The sequence below is a fragment of the Chrysochloris asiatica genome, unplaced genomic scaffold (assembly GCF_000296735.1).
Source record: "Chrysochloris asiatica unplaced genomic scaffold, ChrAsi1.0 scaffold00039, whole genome shotgun sequence".
Classification (NCBI taxonomy): domain Eukaryota; kingdom Metazoa; phylum Chordata; class Mammalia; order Afrosoricida; family Chrysochloridae; genus Chrysochloris; species Chrysochloris asiatica.
The window spans coordinates 10,443,474-10,454,970 of NW_006408557.1; the positions used below are offsets into that span (position 1 = coordinate 10,443,474).

The window sequence follows — 11,497 nt, forward strand, 5'->3', positions numbered from 1 at the left end:
GGATTCATCTACAAGATGTGAAAGAATACTGACTTTAAATTTTATACAAGTACTGAAGTTCGCACTGCCATCCCGTGGATCTGTGTCTTACTTCAACAGTGTTTGGACGGAACAGATCAGCGGACTCCCCCACCTCCAGACTCAGACCACCTCTAACTCTTTAGGCACAATTCTCTTCTCCGGGACCATCTTCTTGACCATTCCCTGTTATTGGGACCAGCTAAGCACTCTTTTTGTGTGTGAGTGGTTAGCTCCAAAACTTCGACCAACCATGAGCTCTCAGATCTGTCAGAATTATTACGCTGAAGCTGAGGCCGGTGTCAACTGTCTGGTTAATCTGCATCTGTGGGCCTCTTACACCTACCTCTCTCTGGGCTTCTATTTCGATTGTGATGATGTAGCCTTGGAAGGTGTGGGACAATTCTGTGAGTTGGCTAAGGAGAAGCAGGAGGGTGCTGAGCGTCTCTTGAAACTGCAAAAACAGCGTGGTGGTCGTGCACTCCTCCAGGACATGCAGAAGCCGTCCCAAGATGAGTGGGGAAGAACACTGAATGCCATGGAAGCTGCCCTGGCCCTGGAGACGAACCTGAACCAGTCTCATCTGGATCTTCATGCCATGGTACTACCCACACAGACCCCCACCTCTGTGACTTTCTGGAGAACCATTTCCTCGACAAGGAGGTGAAAATTATCAAGAAGATGGGTGACCACTTGACCAACCTCCATAGAATGGCCAGTGCCCAAGCAGGGTTGGGCGAATATCTCTTCCAGAGGCTCACTCCCAAGCATGACTAGGAAGAGCCTCTGGAGCCCCGTAACCTGTGAGGGGCCTTCAGCCTTCCCCTGCTCTCTGCAGACCTTCTGCCTGAACCTTGCTCTCCAGCCACAGAGGCAGCATAGTCAACACCCTGGAGCCCCTCTTCTCCCAAGCCATGGACCAAATGAAAACAATAAAGCTTCCTTTTACAGAAAAAAAAAAAAAAAAAAAGTGATACAAGTACCACTAGGGATAGGATTTACAAAGTTTCTGCAAAAATTTTGATACTCCCCTCATTGAGAAATGAGGTGTGTGGAACCCCCCCTTAAAATTGAATAGGCCTTTGAAACTGCTTCCATAAATAAAATGAAGTGGAAGTGACACTGTGTGACTTCTGAGACTGGATTAGAAAAAGCTATGAAGCATCTGATTGGGTATCTCCTGGGACTCTTTTTTTGGGGATGTCAATTCTTGCATTGTGGGGGAAACCCACACTACACATAAAGGCATGTGTAGGTGTTCCAGTTGATGGCCCAAGCTGAGTTCTTAGCAAATAGACAGAACCAATCAGCAGACATGAAAGTGAGCAAGTGAATCTCCGAGATGACTCCAGTTCCAACTACTATCTCATAATACCCTTGTGAAAAGCCTAGGAGAAAAGAGCCTGCCTGGTCTCTGTCATACCTTAAACTTTGAGAGAGACTCATAAAATTACTGTGTTATGTTATAAGCCACAAAGTTTGAGGGTGATTTGTTGTGCAGCAATAGAAACTGGAAGATATATTTTTAGAGTTTTGTCTAGGTTTCACAGTGCTTGAATATCTATTTGGCCCTAACATCAACTTCGTATGGAAAGTACTATGATTTACAAATCTGTGAATGAAGAAAATGTTTGAATGTTGAATGATCTGCCCTGGATCCCAAGCCTCTTCTGAGACATAGGTAGAAAGAACCCAGGGCTCTGGCTCCCTGGCATATCACTTTTTTCCATGAAATAGTGTGGTTAGAGTTTAGAGGATTAGGGTCTATGATTATTTCCCCCTTTATGTAATTTAAACCACCATTAGTATTTTTTAATGTAAATGGCTTCTGCATGTTGGCTTCATCTCATCTTGAAAACATTCATTAGACAAATGTCACAGTTAACTATGATTTTTTTTTTTTAACAAGTCTCCCCAAATTATATTGGCTTGAAACAATAGTCATTTATTTATATCTTTGTCTGTATGGGTGAGAAATTCAGTAGTGACCTGCTTGAGTGGTTCTGGCTTGATTTCTCTTGTGAAACTAAAGTCAGATGTCGGTAGCGCTGCCATCAACTGAAGGCTTGATTGAGGCTGGAGGATCCACTTTCAAGATGGCTTCCTCACATGGCTGTTGGTCTTCACAGCACTGCTTGTGTCTCCTCACAGCATGGTGGCTGACTTTCTCCAAAGTTCAATCAGAAGCTGCAATACCTTTGAGACCTAGTCTTGGATGATACACACATGTCCTGTGGGTCGGGTATAGATCACCATTGAATCAGACTAGGAGGGATATAACAAGGACGTGACTACCAGGAGTGACAATCACTAGGAACCATGTTTGAATCTTGGTGTGGCACTGTAGGATAAGTACTGGACTGCAAGGTCAGTTTGATCTGCAAGGTTGATAGTTCAAACTCACCAGCCACTCCTCAGAAACACTGTATAGGGTCACTATGAGTCGGAACCAACTCGATGGTACTTATCATCAACAACAACACCCCAGTCAATATTATCAATCCAATTCAAAGGTGAGGCAATGAGAGTCATAATGGCTTGAATTCAAGACCTTAAGGCTTTATGTGGAATATGCAGCTAGATTCCAACCAAACGCTCCTCTTTATATGCCTACTATACAAGGGAAATTTATGATGTATTTTGATGCATTTTTGTTATTATTTTGAGAAATATCTTTAAAAGCAGATAATTCTCTGGAATGCTATCTTGGAACGAAGTATGGGATATGCAGGGTAGACAAGCTGAATGGAAGGCACGAGACCAAAAATGGCTCATTTTATGAGAACTGAAGTTATGCCTTTTGCCTAGCTTCCCTCATCCTTTTGGATGCTTTTTTTTCCTTAGGCTGATAGATAAAAATTTGATAAGTTCCCTTATACAAACTTGAGAAGACATGGATCCTAGCTCCATTTTCTTATCTAGCTCCAAACTGACTTTATAGAATTTTAAATGGATCAAGGAGTCTATTAAGGCTAAAATTACATATACTCTCTGACTTAGTAATTCTATTTTTAGTAATTTAAGAAATAAAAATCTTGTTGTTGTTGTTGTTAAGTGCCGTCGAGTTGGTTCCGACACATAGCGACCCTGTATAGGGTTTCCGCGGCTGTAAATCTTTACGGGAGCAGAAAGCCTCACCTTTCTCCCTCGGAACAGCTGGTAGTTTCGAACTGCTGACCTTGCGGTTTGCAGCCCGATTCGTAACCACTACGCTACCAGAGCTCCTTAAATAAAAATCTAAGAAACAGAAATAAAAGCACTGGTATGCAAGGATTTAAGTATAATGTTGTTCATTACAGTTTAACCCAACATTGGAAATTACCTAAATGTCACAGCTGGGCTGAGTAATTGAGTCCACTAAAGGCACCTCAGCAGAAAGTCCTGGTGATCTCTTTAAGAAAAAGAAGCTATTGAAAACTCTCTGAAGCAGAGTTTTAATTGACTACATGGTAACTGGTTTATGCTAAGAAATAGTATGCAACTATTCAAAAGGAAAGGACCCCTGAGAGCACTGTAGGATAACCACAAGGGCAGCAGTTCAAACCCACCAGCTGCTTCATGAGAGAAAGATGAGTCTTTCTGCTCCTATGATGATTTACAGCCTTGGAAGCCCAATACAATGTCACTAGGAATCAAAATCAACTCAAGGGTAGTGGATTTGGGTTTCTGGTTTTATTCAAAAGGATAAACTGGAAGGAGGGTTACCCATCACATATTGCATAGTTAAAAAGGAAGTTATAGAATGTGCTTTATACAATGCTATTTCTGTAAATAAAGAAACTCCTATGTGCATTTGCATTAAACTGAAGAGAGGGTGGACTATTCACTTAATACGATAAGCACTGGACTGCAAACCACAAAGTTGGTGGTTTGAGCCCACCAACTGCTTCATGAGAGAAAGATGATGCTTTCTGTTCCTGTGAAGATTTAAAGCCTTTGAAACCTTATACAGGGTTGCTATGAGTTGGAACTGACTCCACGGCACTTAACAACAACAACCATGTGCTTATGAATCTTTGTGGGGGTGGTGTTGGAATGGTACAGATTATTTCTAGATGGTAAAAAATTATAGGCTAGCTGGTATAGGACATAAATCTATACTTGGGCTATATCCAGAAATTCTTTTAAAAAATCAGTAAAGAAATTTCCCTTGATTAAGAGAAGTTCCTTGTTTTGAGTTTTCTTACCAGCATTCTGCACTCGTCTTCTAAATGGCTGCAGGGTTTGCTTTTCCTGCTGCTTGAAATAGAGAGATTCAGACTTCCTTGAAAGCAGGCTCTAGAAATAACTGCTTCTAGGGGTCCATAAGCAGCCCTCGACATGGGTGACAAATGAGTGGCATTCTTTACAGGGAGGAGAAGATGATGGCACTAATGTGCATCCCTCACTGGTTCAAGCTGTTGACAGGAGATTTGATGCAAATGCTCTGCAGGGTCGAGGGAAGGAGCCCTGTTATTGAGACCCTGCATGTGCACTTAGCCCCACGGTCATTTCTTAGGGATATTGATCAAACTACTCACCTCTCTCTCTCATCTTAGGAGCATAATGCAGTCCCTGAGGATTTGTGGGGGAAAAAAAGCTTTTTTGCCCCCTAATGTTGCCAGGCTTTTTTCTGAAGCAAAAAAGACCCTTTCTGGACTTAATAATAGCAGACCCTTCCCACTTTACACCCTCAGTGAGAGGCATGCTCCAATTTTCACCACCCCCAGGATCCCACACCAAGGTGGAAGCTTGTGACATGACCTCCTTATAAAAAAGAGTCGATGTTGAAAATGCAGCAGGCATTTTGGCAAAGGGGCAAGTGGGTCAGATAAGTAAAGATTAAATAACTGGCTATATAGGAAAGAACATTCTTGTCCTAGAAATAGCTTACTTCTCCTTTAATTAATAAAATGTTTCAATTAATTTCTGATCACATAAACAATGTATTATGATATCCAAATAGAGTCCTGGTGTGGTGTCAGAAAAAGCACTCAACCTCAAGGTTGAACCATAGGGTTGGCAGTTCAAACTCACCATCCAGTTCTTCGAAAACCCTATACAGGATCACTATGAGTCAGCACCAACTCGACAACACTTAACAACAATGATATCCAAGGTAGGAATATCTTGGTATGAGTATCAAAAATAATAATCTGTGTTTTTCACATCTGGCAGGGTGTCAGAGGGAGCATGTTATTGGGACTGTCTTAATTTTCTATGTTCTTTCTATAAGAGTCAGAATCTTCCAGACAAATACTTCTTAATGTGATAGTCTGTTATAAACGCTCATCCACCTCATCTTATACATTTAAGGTAGAACAATGAAGATTTGGGTATTGTTTTGGTTAGTCTAATGTTGCTTTAGTAAAAATACCCCCAGTGGCTTTAAAGACTAGACATTCCTCACAGTTGCAGAGTCTAATAGTCTAAATCAGCATTCTAATCATATTCATTCTTTCTGTGAGACTCAAAGTTTCTGGTGACTGCTTGCAATCCTTGAGATCTTTACTGGGCAAAGGTTTTTCCTTATGCTTGTGCCCCTGAATTTGTTATACACCCACACACATGAAGCTAAATTTTAAAACTATTCCTACAATACCATGTTGTTGCTATTGTTAGGTACTGTGGAGTCAATTCCAACTCATAGTAACCCTATGCATGACGGAATGAAACACTGACTAGTCCTGCACCATTCTCACAATTGTTGTTAACACTTTAGTACGTTCCTGCTGCCGCCACTGTGCTGGGGGTGTTCATCTTTTTCACTGACCCTCCATTTTACCAAGTATGATGTGCTCCTCCTTTTCAAAGTACAAAAATTCCTCCATTATAGCTTCTAGGAAGTATTCTGGCTGTCCTTCTTCCAACACAGATTTGTTTGTTCTTCTAGAAGTCCATGGTACTTCCAATATTCTTCATAACACCATAATTCAGATGCATCAGTTCTCTTATGGTTTCCCTTATTTGTTCCAACTTTCGTATGCATATGAGGCTGCTGAAAATTCCATGGCTTGGATCAAAGTGCACCTTAGTCCTCAAAATGACATCTTGCTCTTGAACACTTTTAAGAGGTCTTTACTGCTGTTTCCATGAGTGTTGACTATGGATCCAAGCAAAATGAAATCTTTGACAACTTCAATCTTTTCTCCATTTATCATGATATTCCTTGTTGACCCAGTTTGTGAAAATTTATGTTTTCTTTACATTGATTGCAATCCATACTGAAGGCAGTGGTCTTTGATCTTCATCAGTATTCAAGTCCTCTTCATTTTCAGCTCCACTCATGCTCTTCCCTCTTGATGGTCTTAAAGTCCTCTGTTTCTGAAATGAAACATGAACTGTTCCCCCTTTTAATTACATATCTTCTACATTTACACTCGTGATAACCACAATTAGTCGTGATAGCAATTACAATTGAATCACGAACTCCTATCCTTATCCCCTTTCCCCAGACCCATCTTGACAAGAGAAAATCTACTCATTGGGGATTCTACCTTACCCCACTCATTCTGAAAATAAGCACACTCATAGAAGCTTGAAAATCAGTTACGTCGTGCCTTTATAGTGCCTCATTTTTTATATCCAATGTCTAAGTTGCCTTTACCTACCAACCCAGTGTACTGAGGAGTCAAGCTTGATCCTTGATATGAAGAATCCTTCCCTTTTGGTTGGAATTTTGAGCAACTACATCTATACGCAAAGGTACAGTTCATCAAACTGTACCAATTTACACTTGTTCCCCATATCAAATGTTTTTAGCTTCATCTGGACAAATTCTAGTCAGCAAGCCATCCTAGCTAGATCACGTGGGTACTACCTGCAGGTTTAGGAGTTCTCATCTGCCTTCAGACAAACTGGCTCCTTCAAACTTACCTCTAGCCCCTAGTGGCTAGGTACTCACAGTGTCCATAGGCTCTGGAGTTCACACATCTCCCTGAGCCTCAAACAAGCCAGTCCTTCCTCCTTTTCTCTCTCATTTCAAGGTCAATGGGTGCTTACGGAACATAGCTGAACTCAGTTTATGTCTTCATTACTGCATTTCCCCCCAGTTCCACTCACAAGTTGACCAGGGCCATCACCAGTGAGCATACAAGACTGCTCATGTATTCCCTTTGAGTTTCAGTCTTAGAAGGGGATTTACTCTGATAGGCTGACTTTTCTTGCCATGATGGCTCCAAGGCAAGCAGCTTACTTGATCATGTAACAGTCAAAAAGTCTGCATCTTTTCTATTCTTTTTTTCTGCTGGTCTTTCTTTAAAAAGGTATCTTCTTTTCCTCTAGCCATTTCGGGTTGTTTTGTGTATCTTTTCAAGTGGGAGTGTCCCACCTCAGAAGATTCTGAGTAGGGCTCAGGATTCTACCTACTCCACAGAAGCTTAACAAAAAGCCTATTTCCATGGGCAAATTCTAGTACCCCATTTAGCTAATTCAATCTGCTATAGGCTGAAGATGGGTTTACCAGCTTTCTGTAATACTATTTCCTACTATTCTTTTCTATCCCACTTAAATGCCTATTTTACAATAGTAGGTAGGGGAAACCAATATCCAAAAGACAGTCAAGCACCTTAACATTACTTTCCCTCCTTTACCCATTTAGACTATGCTTTAATGCCTGTATCATACAGCCTTATTGTTTCAAGGTTATGTATACCACTATTTGCCTCTATCCCATTTAGCCCATGCACACCTCCTTAAGTCTTCTCCTATCTTCCTTGTTCATCTACTCCCTTAATTGTTCATTCTCTCCTTGTATATTTCCTCCCCATCACCTGTCACCTGGGCTATGGTGTGTCTATCTCCTACCCTGTGAATTACTGTCCCCTCCCTCCCACCCCAAGTAACTACCAAATATTTTTTCTTTTAGTATAGAAATCTTTTCTTAAGCTTTTACAATAATGGTCTCATACAATTTGTCCTTTTGTGCCTAATTTCACTCAGCACAATGTCCTCAAGTTTCATCCATGTTATGAGGTGTTTTGTAGTTTCATTATTGTTCTTCAAAGTAGCATAGTATTCCATTGTGTATATGCACCAAAATTTATTTATCCATTCTTCCATTGGAGGATACTTAAGCTGTCTCCATATTTTTGTTATTGTAAATAGTGCTGCAGTGAGCATTGGTATGCATATATCTGCTAGTGTTCTAGCTCGTATTTCTTGTGGATATATACCATGTAAAGGAATTGCTGGATCATAAGGTATTTCTATTTCCAACTTTCTGAGGAACACCATACTGCTTTCAGAGTGTTTTAATCACTTTACAATCCCCTCAACATTGTAGTCCCAGTCTCTCCACACCCTTGCTGGCATTTGTTATCCTCTACTTTTTTGAATTCCAATGTTGTTAATGCTCACGTGAGATGATATCTCATGTTGTTTGGAATTGTATCTCTCTCATGGGAAACGATAGTGAATATTTCTTCATATCTTTGTTGACTGCCTGAATGTCTTCGTCGGTAAAGTATCATTTCCATGTTGTGTGCCCATTTTTATGTTGGATTATTTTGTCTTTTTTAGAGGTATTGAAGTTTTTTTGGTTTGTTTGTTTGTTTTTGTCTTTTAGCGGTATTGTAGTTTCTATATATTTTAGAGATTTGTTCATTTTCTAACGTCACTGAAAAAATTTGTTCCCAGTATGTGGGATCCCTTTATACTCTTTTGGTGAAATCTTTTGATGCATATAGATTTCTAATTTTTAGTATATACCAGGCATCTATTTTGTCCTCTAGGGTTTGTGTGTTTAGTTTTTGCAATGTTTGATTGTCTATGTATGTCATGTATTAGAGCGCTTAAGTTTGTCCCTGTTTTTTCATTCATGAACTTTATAGTTCTGGGATTTACAGTTAGGTCTTTAATCCATGTTGAGTTACTTTTGGTATATGGTGTGAGATATGGGTCTTTTTCCATTCTTTTGCAAATTGATTTCCAGTTTTGCCAGAACCATTTGTTAAAGAGACTATCTATTCCCCATTTAATGTATTTTGTCCCTTTGTCAATCAGTTGACTATATGTGAATAGATTCACTTCTGGGTTCTCAATTCGGGTCCATTGATCTATGTATTTTTCATTGTGCCAATACCAGGCTGCTTTGACCACTGTGGCCATGTAGTAAATTTTGAAATCAGGGAGTGAGTGGCCTCCAACTTTGTTCTTCTTAAGTAGTGTTTTGCCTGTCTAAGGTCTCTTTCCCTTCCACATAAAGTTCATAATCATTTTTTCCATCTCTCTAAAGAATGTTGTTGGACTCTGGATTGGGATTGCATTATATCTGTAGATTGCTTTGGGTAGAACTGACATTTTCACATTGTTAATTAAGTCTTCCTATCCACAAGCATGGTATGTTCTTTCATTTCAGCAAATCTCTTGGTTTTTGTGGTAGTGTTTTGTAATTTTCTTTGCATAGGTCCTTTGTTTCCCTGGTTAGATTTATTCTTAAATGTTTCAATTGGATATGATTTTGCTGAGAATATTTATATCTATGTTCTTGAGGGATATTGGTCTGTAATTTTCTTTTTTGATTGATGTCCTTCCCTAGTTTTGGTATGAGGATTATGTTTGCTTCATAAAGTGTATTAGGAAGTTTTCCATCCTTTTCTATATTTTGGGATTGTTTGAGTAGAATTGGTGCCAGCTTTTCTCTGGAAGTTTGGTAATATTCACCAGTGAAGCCATCTGGGCCTAGAGATTTTTGAATTGGGAGTTTTTGATGGCCTGATAAATATCTTCTTCTGTTATAGATCTGTACAAGTTTTCTACTTTACTCTGTGTACATTCAGGTAGGTCGTGTTTTCTAAAAATGTATTCTTTTTCTCTAGATTTTCAAATTTGTTGGAGTACAACTCTTCATAATAGTCTGTTATTATCCTTTTTAAATCCATTGATTCTGTTGTGATGTCACCCTATGGTTTGTTATGTATGTTATTTGTGTCTTCCCCCTCTTTTCCTTTGTTAGGTTTGCCAATGGTTAGTCAATTTTATTAATCCTTTCAAAGAACCAGCTTCTTGCGTCATTGATTCTTTCTATAGTGTTTCTGTTTTTTATCTTATTTAATTCTGCTCTGATCTTTATGATTTGTTTTCTTCTGGTTATTGTAGGTTTGCTTTACTGGTCTTTTTCGAAATCTTGGCGGTGTTGATTTTGTTTTTTTTCTTCTTTTTGGATATGTGCATTTATTGCAATGAATTGTCCTCACAGCACTGTTTTTGTTGTGTTCCAAAGGTTTCGGTATTCTGTATTTTCATTCTTATTTGTTTCTAGAAATTAAAAAATTTCACTTTTTATTTGTTCTTCTACCCAGTAGTTTTTAAGAAGGATGTTATTTAGTTTCCATGGGTTTTCGTTTTTTTGTTTTTTTTTTTTAACCTCTGCAGTGATCAGCTTATTAGTATCATCCAGGATTTAGCTGTCAGCACACCTCCTGAAAATATACATAAACAAATGCGAGGATCCAAGTCAAAATGATTATTAACAAAATAGCACTCCATCACAAAAGCATGTGAAATGACAAGAAAGCTATTTGGAAACATTGGCACTTGAAGAGAACGATCATCTCAAAACCCACAACATAGCCAAATTGTTCCTAAAGCTTGATCAGCAGGTAAATGTGACAGATGAGCAAAAGTTTGTTTTGTCAAGAAAAATATCAAATCTGAATAGACTAATCTTAGTTCTGAGTTCATGTCTTCTTCCTTCATGTTTGACATACAGTATAAACTATAACATGGGGGGAGGGGAAACACCCCTATTTTAAATATGGCATCATGCTATAAATTGACCTAATTAGAACATATAATTAGAGAATATAATGTTGTTGTTGTTGTCAGGTGCCATCGAGTCGGAACCGACTCATAGTGACCCCATGCACAGCAGAACGAAACAATGCTTGATCCTGGGCCAACCTCACTACCACTGCCACACTTGAGTCCATCAATGATGCCACCTGGCTGATCCATCTCATTGGGGGGTCTTCCTCTTTTTCTCTGACCCTCCACCCTACCCAGCATGACATCCTTCTCCAGCGATTATAGAGAATCTTAAGCCTCAACAGTCCATATTAGATCTGTGGGAAGGGGTTTCTAGCCAGCATTTTCATAAAGCCTTTGTAAGATCTACCATCAACAACCAATGCAGTATGGCAGTCTTGTATTTTAAGCTCACGCTTTTAGGGGTAAATTCTTAGGCTTTCTCTAATGTAGAAACTGCAAATATAACTGCTCTTACATGGTAATGGGAGTCAAAGAATGTCAAGTCCTCACATCAAGATTAGAACATACCTTTCTAAAGTCCTTCAAGGACAGTTTCAGATGTTTGCTTCTTGTCCCATCTTCAAATAGATCTTACTTACTCTGCGCTGTGAAAATGTGTTAACTGGGCTATGGAATTTGTGCTCAACTAATTAAAATGGACCAATAAACAGCATTCTTATCAATGGAGAAAAGATTGAAGTTGTCAAGGACTTCATTCTTCTTGGATCAACTGTCAACACTCGCGGAAGCA

General features: G+C 39.3%; 1 pseudogene; it reads left to right on the forward strand.

The window, feature by feature from the left end:
* The first annotated feature begins 271 nt into the window (after nucleotides 1-271).
* LOC102814683 lies at nucleotides 272-795 on the forward strand (annotated as a pseudogene).
* Nucleotides 796-11,497: the final 10,702 nt, after the last annotated feature.